This window comes from Dendrobates tinctorius, unplaced genomic scaffold (genome assembly GCF_039654945.1).
Source record: "Dendrobates tinctorius isolate UK_male_01 unplaced genomic scaffold, ASM3965494v1 ptg000038l, whole genome shotgun sequence".
Lineage (NCBI taxonomy): Eukaryota > Metazoa > Chordata > Amphibia > Anura > Dendrobatidae > Dendrobates > Dendrobates tinctorius.
Genome location: NW_027361706.1, coordinates 22,673,693 through 22,687,215, shown reverse-complemented (window position 1 = coordinate 22,687,215; position 13,523 = coordinate 22,673,693). Strand labels below are relative to the sequence as shown.

Sequence of the window (13,523 nt, the reverse complement as noted above, 5' to 3'; positions counted from 1 at the left end):
ACAACTCCTTGGTTCAGGAGCAGGCCACATTATAAGGCTGTAGCCACACCCACGTTCCCAGCAGCTGACTGGTCACCTGACTGTGACCTCACCACAGGTCCTTCAAACAAAAACAATAACAATATCTGTTATGCTTTACTTCTGCCTTACATTATAGAGACAAGCCATTTATGAGACACATATCTCCCATCGATTACACGACCCTTAGCCCTGCCACAGTATATATATATATATGCATCCTATGTGTCTATATTTATTATTTCATTTCTGTTAGAAAACCTATCATAGGGCTCCATTATATGTCCATTTTGCAAGGCGGCGAGAAAATCTCGCCATACGGATTGCATACGGATGCCATACGGATTACATACGGATGCAGACATGCGCAAAATACGCAACCACACCTTGCTTACGGATGACATACGGAGCACTATTTAGGGGTCATTCATCCGTATTACGCCTGTAAACTACGGACCGTATTTTGCGTCGGTTAGTGTGACCCCGGCGTAAAGTCACCTTTACATGTTCAGTATTTGCTCACTATTTTAAGCCAAAACCAGGAGTGGCTGAAATATGCAGAAGTGGTGACCTGTTTCTATTACGGTATATTTTTCCTCTGTTTGTTCCTCTCCTGGTTTTGGCTTACAAGTACTGATGTAAAATACTGACCAAATACTAAACGTGGGAATATGGCCTCGGGCCCTTTTCACGTATCCATGTTTGCCGTACTTGTGGCATCCGTTTTTTTCACAGACACCACACATACCCATTATAATATATGGTGCTGTGCACATGTCCATGTGTTTGCACGAACCCTGTGTCCGTGCAAACCACATGGAGGTGTCCATGTTTCCATTTTTTACTAGTAGCATGGATGACAAGTGCCAATACAAGTCTATAGGTCCGTGTAAAACACGTACAGCACACACGTGGTGCCTGTGAGCTGTACGTGTTTAACATTGCAAGATATAAGAGAAGCTTAAGGCTATGTGCACACATAGTTTGAGGTCCTGCGGATTTTTCCGCGAGGATTTGGAAAAATCTGCAGGTAAATTCTCAGGTCAAAAAACCTGCGGTTTACTTGCGGATTAGCCCTGCGGTTTCACACCTCTACAATGGAGAAGGTGTGAAACCGCAGCGAAATCCGCACAAAGAATTGACATGCTGCGGATTTGAACCCGCAGCAAATCCGCAGCATGTGCACAAATTTTTTCAGTTTACCATTGAAAACACCTGCAGAACCACTCCTTTATTGAGAGTGTCTTGATAATTGCCAATAATTTCTATCTGTTGTCTATTCCATTTGCACAACAGCATGTGAAATTGATTGTCAATCAGTGTTGCTTCCTAAGAGGACAGTTTGATTTCACAGAAGTTTGATTTACTTGGAGTTATATTCTGTTGCTTAAGGCCTCTTTCACACATCCGGTGTCAGGGGTCCGGCGGCATGCAGCGAAAAGCAGGGCCGCCGGATCCGGCCTGCAGCGGTGACACCGGATGTACATGCGGCGCCTGATGCGGCTTGGAGGACATTTAAAGGAGCTACAGCACCGGGGGACGAGAGAGCCAGCCGGAGAGAGATCGGGAGACGAGAGAGCAGCCAGAGAGACAGCGGGGGACGAGAGAGCAGCCAGAGAGACAGCGGGGGACGAGAGAGCCAGCCAAAGAAAGGTATGGAGAATATGGAGAGAGAGAAGGGGAGGGGGAGAGAGAGAGAGATGCGCGCCGGGCACTTGTGGGGTTAAAACTCACAGTGCCCGGGCATGCGCTGTTGAAAAAGCCGGTCCGGCACTGCAAAAAAAGTCGCAGCCAACGTTTTTTGCAGACGCCGGACAGCGCATGTTTGCCGCATCCGGCAAAACCCGGAGGCGCCGCATGTCCATCCGGCACGATGCGGCGATCATTACATTCTATGTGAAAAAAACGGATCTAATTCCGGATCCGGTTTTCACAATTTTCGCCGCATCGTGCCGGATTTAAAAAAACAGATGTGTGAAAGTAGCCTAAGTGTTCCCTTTATTTTTTTGAGTAGTGTACATTTGGAGCGTTTTCCAACATATAATGAAACATTTACAGAGGCCCCCATTCACCAGACAGAGGCCGAAAAAGTTTTCTTTCGACCTCCATTTGGACGGTATGTGTGCATATACCGTTTGTATTATTGTATAAAAAAGCAAAGCAGACTTTGCTTTCCTATACAAAAGACTACTGCAAAGGTACATATGCCATGTAGTGTGAACCTAGCCTAATACATATGGTTAGGGAGGATCAGAACTATGTCTGCAATTTGTTTTAATTTTGTGTTTTTGTATAGATTACACATGCAAGTAATTATATGGATGGTTACCACCAGGAAGTCACCCTGCCCAAATCATTGCCCCTATAATCATATATATTCTACTAGCTAAATAATGACCTCAAGTCCAAATCTAACCTCAGAGGTCACAGCCCAGAAGGAAGGTCGTGTCTGCGTTGCTGTGCTAGGTGCACGGATTACTGACTTGGCTCCTAGTAGAAAACTCGTACCAGATGACCACACGTTCTGTGTGCCTAGTTCATGTGAAATTACTATGTCATATCATGGAAATGATTACCTATTAACTAGTTATAATGATATATAATTACAAAATGTTCTTTTTGACCTGGAATAGCATAGACAAAACTTTTGGAAGATATTTTCATCTGACTTGACGCATGATGTCACTGTAAAAGGTTCTTTCACTTTGGTATGCAATACTTCACTGGAAAGTCAGTGTAAGAAATGTCCCCATTATAGTAGAATAGAGGAATTTTCGTTCCAAAACAAGTCAACTAAGGCCTCTTTCACACTTCAGTTTTTTGCATCAGTCACAATTCGCCAAAAGGACGGATGGCGGATCCGTTTTAGTACTGATGACAACGGATGGCACCCGTCCGTTTTTTTTTGACGGATCCGACAAATGAAGAATTTTAAAGGAATCGCAGCCTGGAGAGAGAGAGAGAATGAGAGAATGAGAATGTGAGAATGAGAATATTGTTTGTCCGGCACCCAGAAAGAATTTCGGGTTTAATGAGTGTGTGGAGGATCCGCCACAGAAAAAAAAAGTTGCAAGCTCCGTTTTCAAATCTTTGAGGATGGTGACGGACTGGAACTTTTGGCGGATCCGCAAAAAAAACGGATGCAATGGACGGCAATCCGTCACAATCCGCCAATAATGGAAGTCAATGGGGAAAAAAAACGGATCCTCAAAAGAAAATTGCGGATCCGTTTTTTTCAAAACCTGGCGGATTGTGACTGATTGTAAAAAACTGAAGTGTGAAAGAGGCCTAAGACGAATGTGCACACAGATAAGTAAATTACAGTAGATTTATTAGAGTAACTGTTTGCTTCCATTATTCCACATTATAGAAAATTCTTCAAGCTTTATATTGAATTGCATTTCACTGGGTTTTTTTCCAAATGTAAGCCGAGTAAATGTGAGTATAAAGTTTGTGTTTGTCTACCATTTGCTGCGGAAACATTGTGGGAATTCATTACAATTTTTTAAATATTGAGGAAAATTATTTTCTTATCTCTCGTTATACACAGTTGAACTTCATGTAGCAACTGCACAAGTTCAACTCAAAGCAAAGCGACATGTTTGTAGAAAACTAAGTGTTAATGGGTTCTTCTTAATTTTTTTTGGAGTGCATGGCTTCACTACTTGTTAAAGGGAATCTGTCACCCCATTTTCGGCCTATAAGCTGCGGCCACAACCATCAGGGGCTTATCTACAGCATTCTGTAATGCTGTAGATAAGCCCCCGATGTAACCTGAAAGATAAGAAAAACAAGTTAGATTATACTCACCGGTGGCGAGGGCGGGTGCGGTGGGTGTCGCGATCCGGTCTGACGCCTCCCATCTTCTAGAGATGACATCCTCCTTCTTACTTCTGCTGCGGCTCCTGCGCAGGCGTACTTTCTCTTCCCTGTTGAGACGCCTGGAAAGGTCAGAGAGGTCCGGCGCCTGCGCACTGCAGTACTTTACTCTGCCCTCAACAGGGCAGAGTAAGTACACCTGCACAGGAGCCTCGGCAGAAATAAGAAGAGGACGTCATCGCTAGAAGATGGGAGGTGCCGGACCTGACCGCAACACCAATCGGATCGGACCGGATCCCCGGGTGAGTATAATCTAACTCGTTTTTCTTATCTTTCAGGTTACATCGGGGGCTTATCTAAAGGATTACAGAATGCTGTAGATAAGCCCCTGATGGCTGTGGCCGCAGCTTATAGGCCCAAAATGGGGTGACAGATTCCTTTTAACTTTCTGTTTGAAGAGATGCGCTCCATATGATTTACATGTTAGACCAGTGGCATTGTTGCACCACTGGCCCCAACTGTTTGCTCTCCGATGCTGCTAGCAGAGGCAGCTTTGCATCTGTAGTATTGGAGATGCACAAAATTTACAGAAGCTGGCTGGAATCTGGAGCTTACAGTGTGCTGCAGCGATATGACTAGCTCTATAGAAAAGAGTTTATAAGGATTTGCCTAGGAGATGCCAACTTCTGATACTCGGTTGTCGGTAACCTAGTCAATGAGCAGAAGACTTTTTTTTAAAGACTCCGTTCTTGAGAATGGAAAGGATTTTTAATAACATGTAAATTGCAAAGTTGCTCGTTTTTACAAGAAATTTGCAAGTTTTCTTATTTCATATAATGAGAATAGCCCATTAAGTTAAAGACCCATAGCTACAGTAGGATCCTCGTCTCCTTGAAAGACACAAAATCATGTCCCGTCACATTTGTAAAGATAAAGTAGCCAGCCCCTTTCACCCAGCACACAGTGGCATAGACAGTTCCAAGTCATCCTTCCATGATTTTTTCAGACTGACAAGACCTTTGGAAACAAGTATCACAACTGATGGCTTTGTCTCAAAGTTCTTAAATTCTGGACTAAACTATACTAATTTATGTTTTCCTCTACAGTTTATAACATTATTAAAAAAACATGGGAAGACTTGCACAACAAACATATCCCTGGTCTCTCTGGGAACGCTATGACCTTGATTTCCTTTATATTTCTGACCGGAATACAAACCATTGCTTGTGCCTGGAAAACCTTGAAGCTAGACTTCTCAAGAGTGAAAAGATGCCTGTCTTGGTACATGGTCAATAAAAAGCTTACAGCTCTGTTAAACACTAAGGTTGGAAGTTCAAGGTTGTCAAGTCTCCTTGGGTAAAGTACAGTAGTCATACTCCTTTTGCCAAGCCACCCATTCAACCAGTAGTTAGGCTGCTTGTAACAATTTAATCACTTTCCACTAGAGTGACTTCTTCTTACCCTTCTCTTGGAAACATTCCCCACTCCCCACTGTCTTGCCCTCCCCCCTCTTTTAACTTTTTTGAGAAAGATATTCGAACTATACATCCATGTTGACCATGGTCCTTCTTCTACTTCATGTATATTTTACACTGATGTTTGGATGGTTTCACATTGCGTTTAGGCACCCGTTCAGTGGCCCCATCAGGGCTTACATCCAAACCCCCCCGCAAAACGGGATTTGGACTTATGCAACTTAGAGAAGTCTGTGGCCACAGACTTTAATGGTGCCGCAGTGCGACCATTTTCTCAGTTGTACATTATTTTCGGATGTATACGCCTACTGGAGGCGGACACCCAGACGCAGTCTACTATGTTCGAGTGTCCGCCTCTAGTAGGCTTACATGCGCAAAAATGATGCACGGCAGAGAAGCCTCAGAAAGCTGAAAGGAAAAACAAGTCGCCTTTCTGACTGAAATGGCAGAAAAACACTCACATTTTTTTTTCCGGGGACAACCCCATTCAGAAGGCTCAGATGAGATCCTGAAATGTGATGTGCCGTATGTGAATTCTTCACTTCTTTCTTCACTCTGGGTTCTGTGCAAAACAAATACTTTTTATCTAATGAACTGAGTAGAAATGCCAAATACATTTGGAGTCTTGACTTCAAGGGTCTGTAACACGGTGTATAGGGGGTTTAAATGATTTATTATACAGCTGACTCCCCTTGTTCTTTTCTGATATAGAAATGACAGATGGACATTGAACACTTCCACAAAGGACTGAATGCTGTGCTACTCATTGTCCTGCCTGTGTCAAACAGTGAGCAGAAGAGGCATTGGTAGGAAATGAAGTGGGAAGAAGCAGGTGCTGCTAAAAAATTCTGCAGCTGGGACAATGATGTTGAGTTATTTTTCCATTTTGTACTGGGACAGATATCTAGCTGAGTAATTTATAGTCAGATAATGAGCATATCATATAAATATAATTATTTTTCAATGGTGCTCTTGTTACATAGAATAAAATGCAGCCACAGAAGTGGAACAATTATGCATTAGTTCAGAAAGCCTTAAGGTAATACATACCATGGGTCCCTTAGGGTACCGTTACACTTAGCGATGCACCAGCGATCCCGACAACGATATGGATCGCTGGTGCATCGCTAAGTTGTCGCTAGTGAGCTGCCACACAGGCAGATCTCACCAGCGACATCGCTGGGGTCGCTACATACCTGTCAGATGCGGCGATCCTGACGTCCTCCCACCCGCGTCCACGCGTCGCTCGTCGGCGCCACAGGAAGCGCCTGACGAGAAATGATCCGGGACCTTCTCGCGCGACCAGCGATAATCAGCAGAGGAGCCGGCCGGAGGTAAGTATCACATGTAGCGATATCGCTAGCAATATCGCTGCTACGTCACAAAATCGGTGACTTTACAGCGATATTGCTAGCGATATCGCAGTGTGTAACGGGGGCTTTAGGGAAATGGGGCATTTACCAGGTTTGCTCCATCCCCTAACTTTTATGATGCAGTCGTGTTAATTAGCATTAGAAAGGGAGTCTACTTAATGTTTCATATGAAGTCATCTCATTTTTGTGTATGTCCCTGACTAGTCTTCAGAACAAAATAAATGAGTACATTTTGCGTTAGAGTCAAATATATTTTTCTAGGATATTTTTTCCATATGTATATTGTCATAATCCAAAGACAGATATCCCCTTTAAGGTATATTCATATGATAAATTTGCAATTAGTTTTTTGGTTTGATTTTCCAAAAATGCTTTAAAACAGATGTGTATTAGCTGTGTTTTTTGTGAAAATCGAGGCAAAAACACTGAATGGATCATATGAACAAACCCTACAGCTATTTTTTGCCATGCATTTAATACCTGGGTTTGCAAACACAAAAATCTGACCAATCAGACCAATTATTAGCCGTTTACACTAACAAATATTCTCGTCTCCCTCATCTATTGTGAGCCTCCTCAAATGTCAGAACAGTTTTATACAGATTTCAGACAAATCAAATGGCTATTAGCACACACCAATTTTAGTCTGACAGATCAGAAATTGGTCAGATTTCTGTACCTGAAAATGCACTCTTAGGCCGGGATCACACTTGCGATTTAAACGGCCGAGTCTCGCATGGTAATACACGGCGCTGCCGCCGGGACTCAGGAGCGGGGCGTGCGGCCGCATAGCAATACATGGAGCTGCACGCCCCGCTCCTGAGTCCCGGCGGCAGCGCCGTGTATTACCATGCGAGACTCGGCCGTTTAAATCGCAAGTGTGATCCCGGCCTTAAAGGTCATTTAGACAAACCGACAATGGCTGTTAAACAATGAACAATTGACTTACATAAAAGTTGATCGGCAGTCATTTACTGACTGGCCTGTTTAGACACACCGACTGCAGTTCCATGTACACAGAACCATCTTTAGTACTATAAATCTATGCACATACCGTGACTTGCAAAAGTATTCACCCTCTTGGCTATTTACCTATTTTTTTACATTACAACCTGTTTAAATATTTTTGAAATCCGATTTGTGTGTGATGCATCAGCACTAAATAGTCTAAGTTAGTGAAAGCAAATGAGAAAAATATAGGCATAAATTACATTTATGGGATAAAATACCATATTTTTTGGACTATAAGACGCACTTCCTCCCACCCCCAACTTTGGGAGGAAAATGGGGGAGTTCATCTTGTAGTCTGAATGCAGGTTTACCGGGTGGTTGCTGCGGTGATGAAGCAGGGTCTCTTCCTCAGGGAGGTGGTGGCTGTAGAAATGTGATGATGCTGCGGCCCGGTGTCGGCAGTGAGCAGAACAGAGTTCATCATTGATTTCCCGGCGGGCATTTTCCGGAAGCTGCGGGCTGCCTCCAGGGATTATGCGTTGATTGGGATCTCGGCCCAGCTGAGATCTCAATCTGCACATGCGCTGCCTCTGGCGGTCAATTTCTAAGAGGCTGTGGGATCCAGGAAAATGGCCGCCTCCAGCGGCGTGTGTGCAGATTGAGATCTCGGCTGGTCAGAGATCTCAATTTGTGCACGCACCTCCTCCAGCGGCCCACAACTTCAGGAAAATGGCTGTCAGGAAACCAAGGATCACTCCATTCTGCTCACTGCCGACACAGGGCCGCAGCATCACCACACTTCTGCCGCCACCGTCACCCTGAAGAAGTAACCCTGCTCCACACAATGCACTCTGCTCTGCCTCACCACCGACACCGGTCCCACAGCATCGCACCACTGGGATACCCTCTTCTCTCACCCAGGGCCGGCAGCATTGCCTCACTTCTGCCACACCCGGCTTCCTGAGGCCTTCCTTGGACCATGCCTTCTGTGACCTGGCTCCACCACTGCTGGCCCCCAGGTAAGATACCTTAAATTCAGACTATATGATGGACTGCCATCTTATAAAAAACTTCTTTTTACTATTTTTCACCCGAAAATTTGCGGTGCGTCCTTTGGTCCAGTGCGTCTTAAAGTCCAAAAAATATGGTAAATAAAATTGGCATGTTCATATGAATTCACCCCTATTAAGCACCTAAAAATTTCTGGTGCAAGGAGTTACCTCCATAAGTCACATCCTTAGTGAAAGGAACTTCCACCTGCAATGTAAGGGTCACATGTCTGTCAGTATATGCAAATTGCCTCAGCAGAGAGGAAGAGGACTTGAACTCTTTAACGCCACCTGTTGGTAGTAGTGATCCTACAAGTCACAATCAACCCTTTAACGAGTCTTGTAATATGACTCAGTATATGCACACCTTTTCTGAAAAGCCACAGAGGCTGCAACACCATGAAGCATGAAGGAACCACTAACCAAACAACACCATGAAGACCATGGAGATCTCCAAACAAGTCAGGGACAAAGTTGATGAGAAGCACAAGTCAGGATTGGGCTATAAAAAAATATCCCGACCACTTATGATCTCCCGGAGCACCATCAAATCCATAAATATCAAATAGAAAGATCATGGTACCACAACAAACCTGCCAGGAGAGGACCACCCACCAAAACTCTCAGCCCAAGAAAGGAGGGCATTAATCAGAGAGGCAGCACTGAGACCAAAGGTAACCCTGAAGGAGCTGCAGAGTTCGCAAGCAGAGACTGGAGCATCTGCCCACATGACCTTTATGGAAGAGTGGGCAGGAAAAAGCCTTTACTTACATAGAAAAACTGTAAGGCTCATTTTGAGTTTGCCAAAAGACGTGGGAGAATCCCCAAAATGTATGGAGGAAGGTGCTGTGGTCAAATGAGCGCCAAATTGAACTTTTTGGCCACTAAGGTAAACGCTATGTTTGGCGTCAAACCAGCACAGCTCATCACATCAAGAATGCCATCCCCACAGTGAAACATGGTGGTGGCAGCATCATGCTGTGGGTATGTTTTTCAGCAGCAGGGACAGGGAAAATGGACTGAGTGAAGGGGTAGACAATTACCCAAAGCATACTGATAAAGCAACACTTGAGTGGTTTAAGGGGAAAAGTGTAAATGTTTTGGAGTGGCCTAGTCAAAACCCATACCTTAATCGAACCCTGCTGTTCTGTTCAGGACATAGTGACCCCATAGAGAATTTGTGTGGCCCTGTAGATATTTTTCTATAATTTTCTAAAACTTGAGGTTACTTGACTTTTCCTCATTTGGGGGGACCTATCTATGAGTATTTTTTTTTGTGTGTTTACTTTTTGCTACACGCCAATTTGTACACTTGTCGTGTTTGGGTCATAGTGACCCGGCATCACTTTTTACAGCTGTGAGGCCATATTTTCAGTGAAATAAAGGAGTTATAACCTCAGTTGGGTCTATTTATTGCATCTACTCTATTGTATATCAATTTGTTTATTTCCTAAATTATTTCAATGGGGTCGTACACGCGCTCTGCCGGGTGTATGCATTGAGATCTGCGCACCATAAAAATGGCTTTATATTATTTTTGGTGCGCAGTCTATACTAAAATGTAGAGCGCATCCAGAGAGATCACTAGGTGTGCACTACACGTGTATATTCTGCGCAGAACGGACTGCGCAGAACGCGCTGTGTAATAGGGCCTTATTTTGTAAAGCTGAGCTCTAAAGGCCTCAAAATGTCACATGTGATAATTTTTTTACTTCCTACCAACTAGGGCAAATGTTACAAAAACGACAACTTACCATGTTGGGTACGACCCGAAAAAACAAGCCTGAACTACCGCAAGGTATCTTGAGTAAAAGAAATGTACATAGTTCCATGTTCTACTTTACTGCAAATACAATTGTTGCTTATGTTCCAAAAAAAAATAAACAAGTAATATTAATGAGTACGAACCACCATGATAATGCAGTAAATACCCGGGAAGATAAAAAACCTAACATGATCTTGGACTATAATGCAATCAAAGGTGGTGTAGACACATTAGATCAGCTCATTAGTACATATACCTGCAAAAGAAAAACAAATCGGTGGCCTATGATTCAGTTTTACAACATTCTGGATTTGTCGGCATACAATGCTTTTGTGTTGTGGAGGGAAATCAACCCGAATTGGAATACAAACAACTCCATAAACAAAGACTCTTTATAGAAGAACTTGGAAAATCACTGGTTAGGCCGTATATTGAGGAAAGAAAGGTAACACCCAGAATGGAAAGAGCAGCAGGCCTTGTACAGAGCATTCAGAAACATGCTCAGGAAAGTGAAACCATGGTCTCCACAAGCACTTCTACCCCCACGGCCTCTACCAGCGGTGCTGCAAGAATAAGAAGAAAAAGGTGCAGCTATTGCCCTTATTCTTCTGATAATAAAACAAGTATTCATGTTCTGGATGCAAAAAATTCTTATGCAAAGCCCATGTTTATTGTTCTTCGTGCAAAAATACATAAAGTAATATTACCATGTAAATATGTTCAAATTGAAGTGTTTGTTATCTTTAATTTTTTTTCATAAAATGTTTGATTTGCTTGTTTTGGTTTGTTTTTTTTACCACATATGTGTAGTGTGCTATTTTTAATTTGCTTATTACTAAGTTTTTTCTGAATAAAAAAAAATAAAGATTTCAAATTCATTTTTCTTTTTTTTTTATTTCCAAACATGTTCCCATACAGTCTAGTAAGCAAAGGGTATAAAAATAATTGAGTTAGAGTATCTAAAATCAAGATTTAATAAACTGGGTCATAGTGACCCAGGAGCAATACAAGTGTATAGTACATGGGAACAGAACAGCAGAGTTAAGAATCTGCGATTGGACTTTGTTCACCAGTGGAAACCATCTAACTTGAAGGAGCTGGAGCAGTTTTACCTTGAGGAATGGGCAATTCCCAGTGCCAAGATTGGAAAGTTGATAGAGACTTATCTAAAGTGACTTGCAGCTGTAATAACCGCAAAAGGAGGCTCTACAGAGTACTGACTTTAGGGGGTGAATAGGTATGCATGCTAAAGTTTCCAGTTATTTTGTCCTATTTGTTGTTTACTTCACCAAAAAAAAGAAAACTAAATGTTCACTGTTGTAGGCATGTCCTTTACATGAACTGATACAAACTCTGAAGAAAAAACAGTGAAATTCCACGCTGTGATGTAGCAAAATACGAAAAATTGCAAGTGGGTGAATATTTTCACAAACCACTGTAAAACTTCATGTTTTTAGCAGCACATGTCCCGTCGCGCAGGACAATACACAGAACAATGTGCTGCAGAACAATAATTTTTAAGCTTATTTAGAAGTCATCTTACCTGAAGAGAGAGCATTTTGCTTGTCTGACGAGTCATTGCCGTTAAGACATGCTGAGAAATAAGTGTTCCTAAGAATACCTGTCTAAATTCACCCTTCCATTATCTACTATAACTGGGGTAAGTGAACTTGTTAGAAATTGGGCATTGTACATGCTAAAAGTAATTGGATGGAGGCAACCTGGTGCAGGTCCCAATTCTCTAGGAGCCCCATAGAAACCCCTGCCTCTGTGATATGTATTACCTTAAGACTATTTGAACTATTATTACATTATTATTCCACTTCTGTAATTCTGTGAACTGTTAAAGGGCAAATAATGTATTTTTTGTAAAAGTGTAGAATTAATAAATTAATAATATAAAAAATACTGTAAACATTGGCTGACTAGTTGTACTTTTATGCCAATTTGTTTGCTTTACCGCTAACATTATGACCATATCTGCAGCTCTCAAATGTCACCATTTCACGAGACCTGCCTAATTATTGCACAGCTATACAGTAGATAAAATGCTAGGCGCACCATAGGGTCGTAGGGTTAGCGAATGGTCGGGTTTCTGCAATCGTCCAGTTGTCAGTAGACTAGGTCCACCAACATTGCACAGCCTAATATGTACTGTAGATCAGGAGCATCCAGATATAGGAAGATGCATGAAATATGTTCTACTGGAATAAATGTTGATGCACACTACTTTATTGTTTACATACATTTTATACTTATGATACAAACTTTTGAATCCAACTTGCCAAATTTGATGTTTAGGAATTTGGGACACTTATGAGATTTATCACTTTGGTTGTCACCCAGACCCCTCAGAAACATACAATATCTAAGAACTAGAGTAAATTCTTGTAAAAAAAATGTGATATAAAAAGATATCTTGATTCTTTTTTTTTTTTTGTAAATGCTACAGGTCGTTGCTTCCTCATCCTCACCACTCTGAAATATGGCAAGAACAGTTCCTTTATCCACTCGTCTGTACTCAGTCCCAAAACCCTGGACATTTGATCTCAGCTATATGTTTACATCTAAATTTCTTGATGTAGCCTGGAAATTAATTTCTAAAAATTACATAATGAGGTGTGTACATGATATAATGATTGAGAAAATCTTTATAGTGATGAGTCACAAAGAGTTCTAATACTATAATAATGATGAAACATAGTTACATATTAATAATGCCACTAGAACAGTGTGTCATTCCTCAAATATCTTGATCTTTATTAGATCATCAAGATAAAATATTGGTGGCATGGCCATCTATTCCAGTGGAGGGTCAGATAGGATTGCTTCGGAACCATTGTCCCCATCCAGCTTTATCTTTTTTTAAAATGGAAGACGCTAATTTCAACTTTTTTAAGCTCTTTTCCCACTGTATTTTTTTAGTGAATCTGTTAACTAACATCAGCTATAAAAGGAAGATTTGGCACAAGCCAATCCACTTATTAGGCCCTAAATCACATTGGTAATCATCCTTTCTTCCCTGTATTCGCATCTGGTCTTTGATGCAGAGGCCCCAAGGTTGTATCCACGG

At 42.1% G+C, this 13,523-nt stretch overlaps 1 long non-coding RNA gene across 1 annotated transcript; it reads left to right on the top strand.

The window, feature by feature from the left end:
• The first annotated feature begins 1,438 nt into the window (after positions 1 to 1,438).
• LOC141088372 (uncharacterized) lies at positions 1,439 to 13,003 on the top strand. Its single transcript, XR_012231932.1, has 3 exons — positions 1,439 to 1,671; positions 6,024 to 6,118; positions 12,903 to 13,003. It is a non-coding gene; the product is annotated as an uncharacterized lncRNA (long non-coding RNA).
• The last annotated feature ends 520 nt before the right edge of the window (positions 13,004 to 13,523 follow it).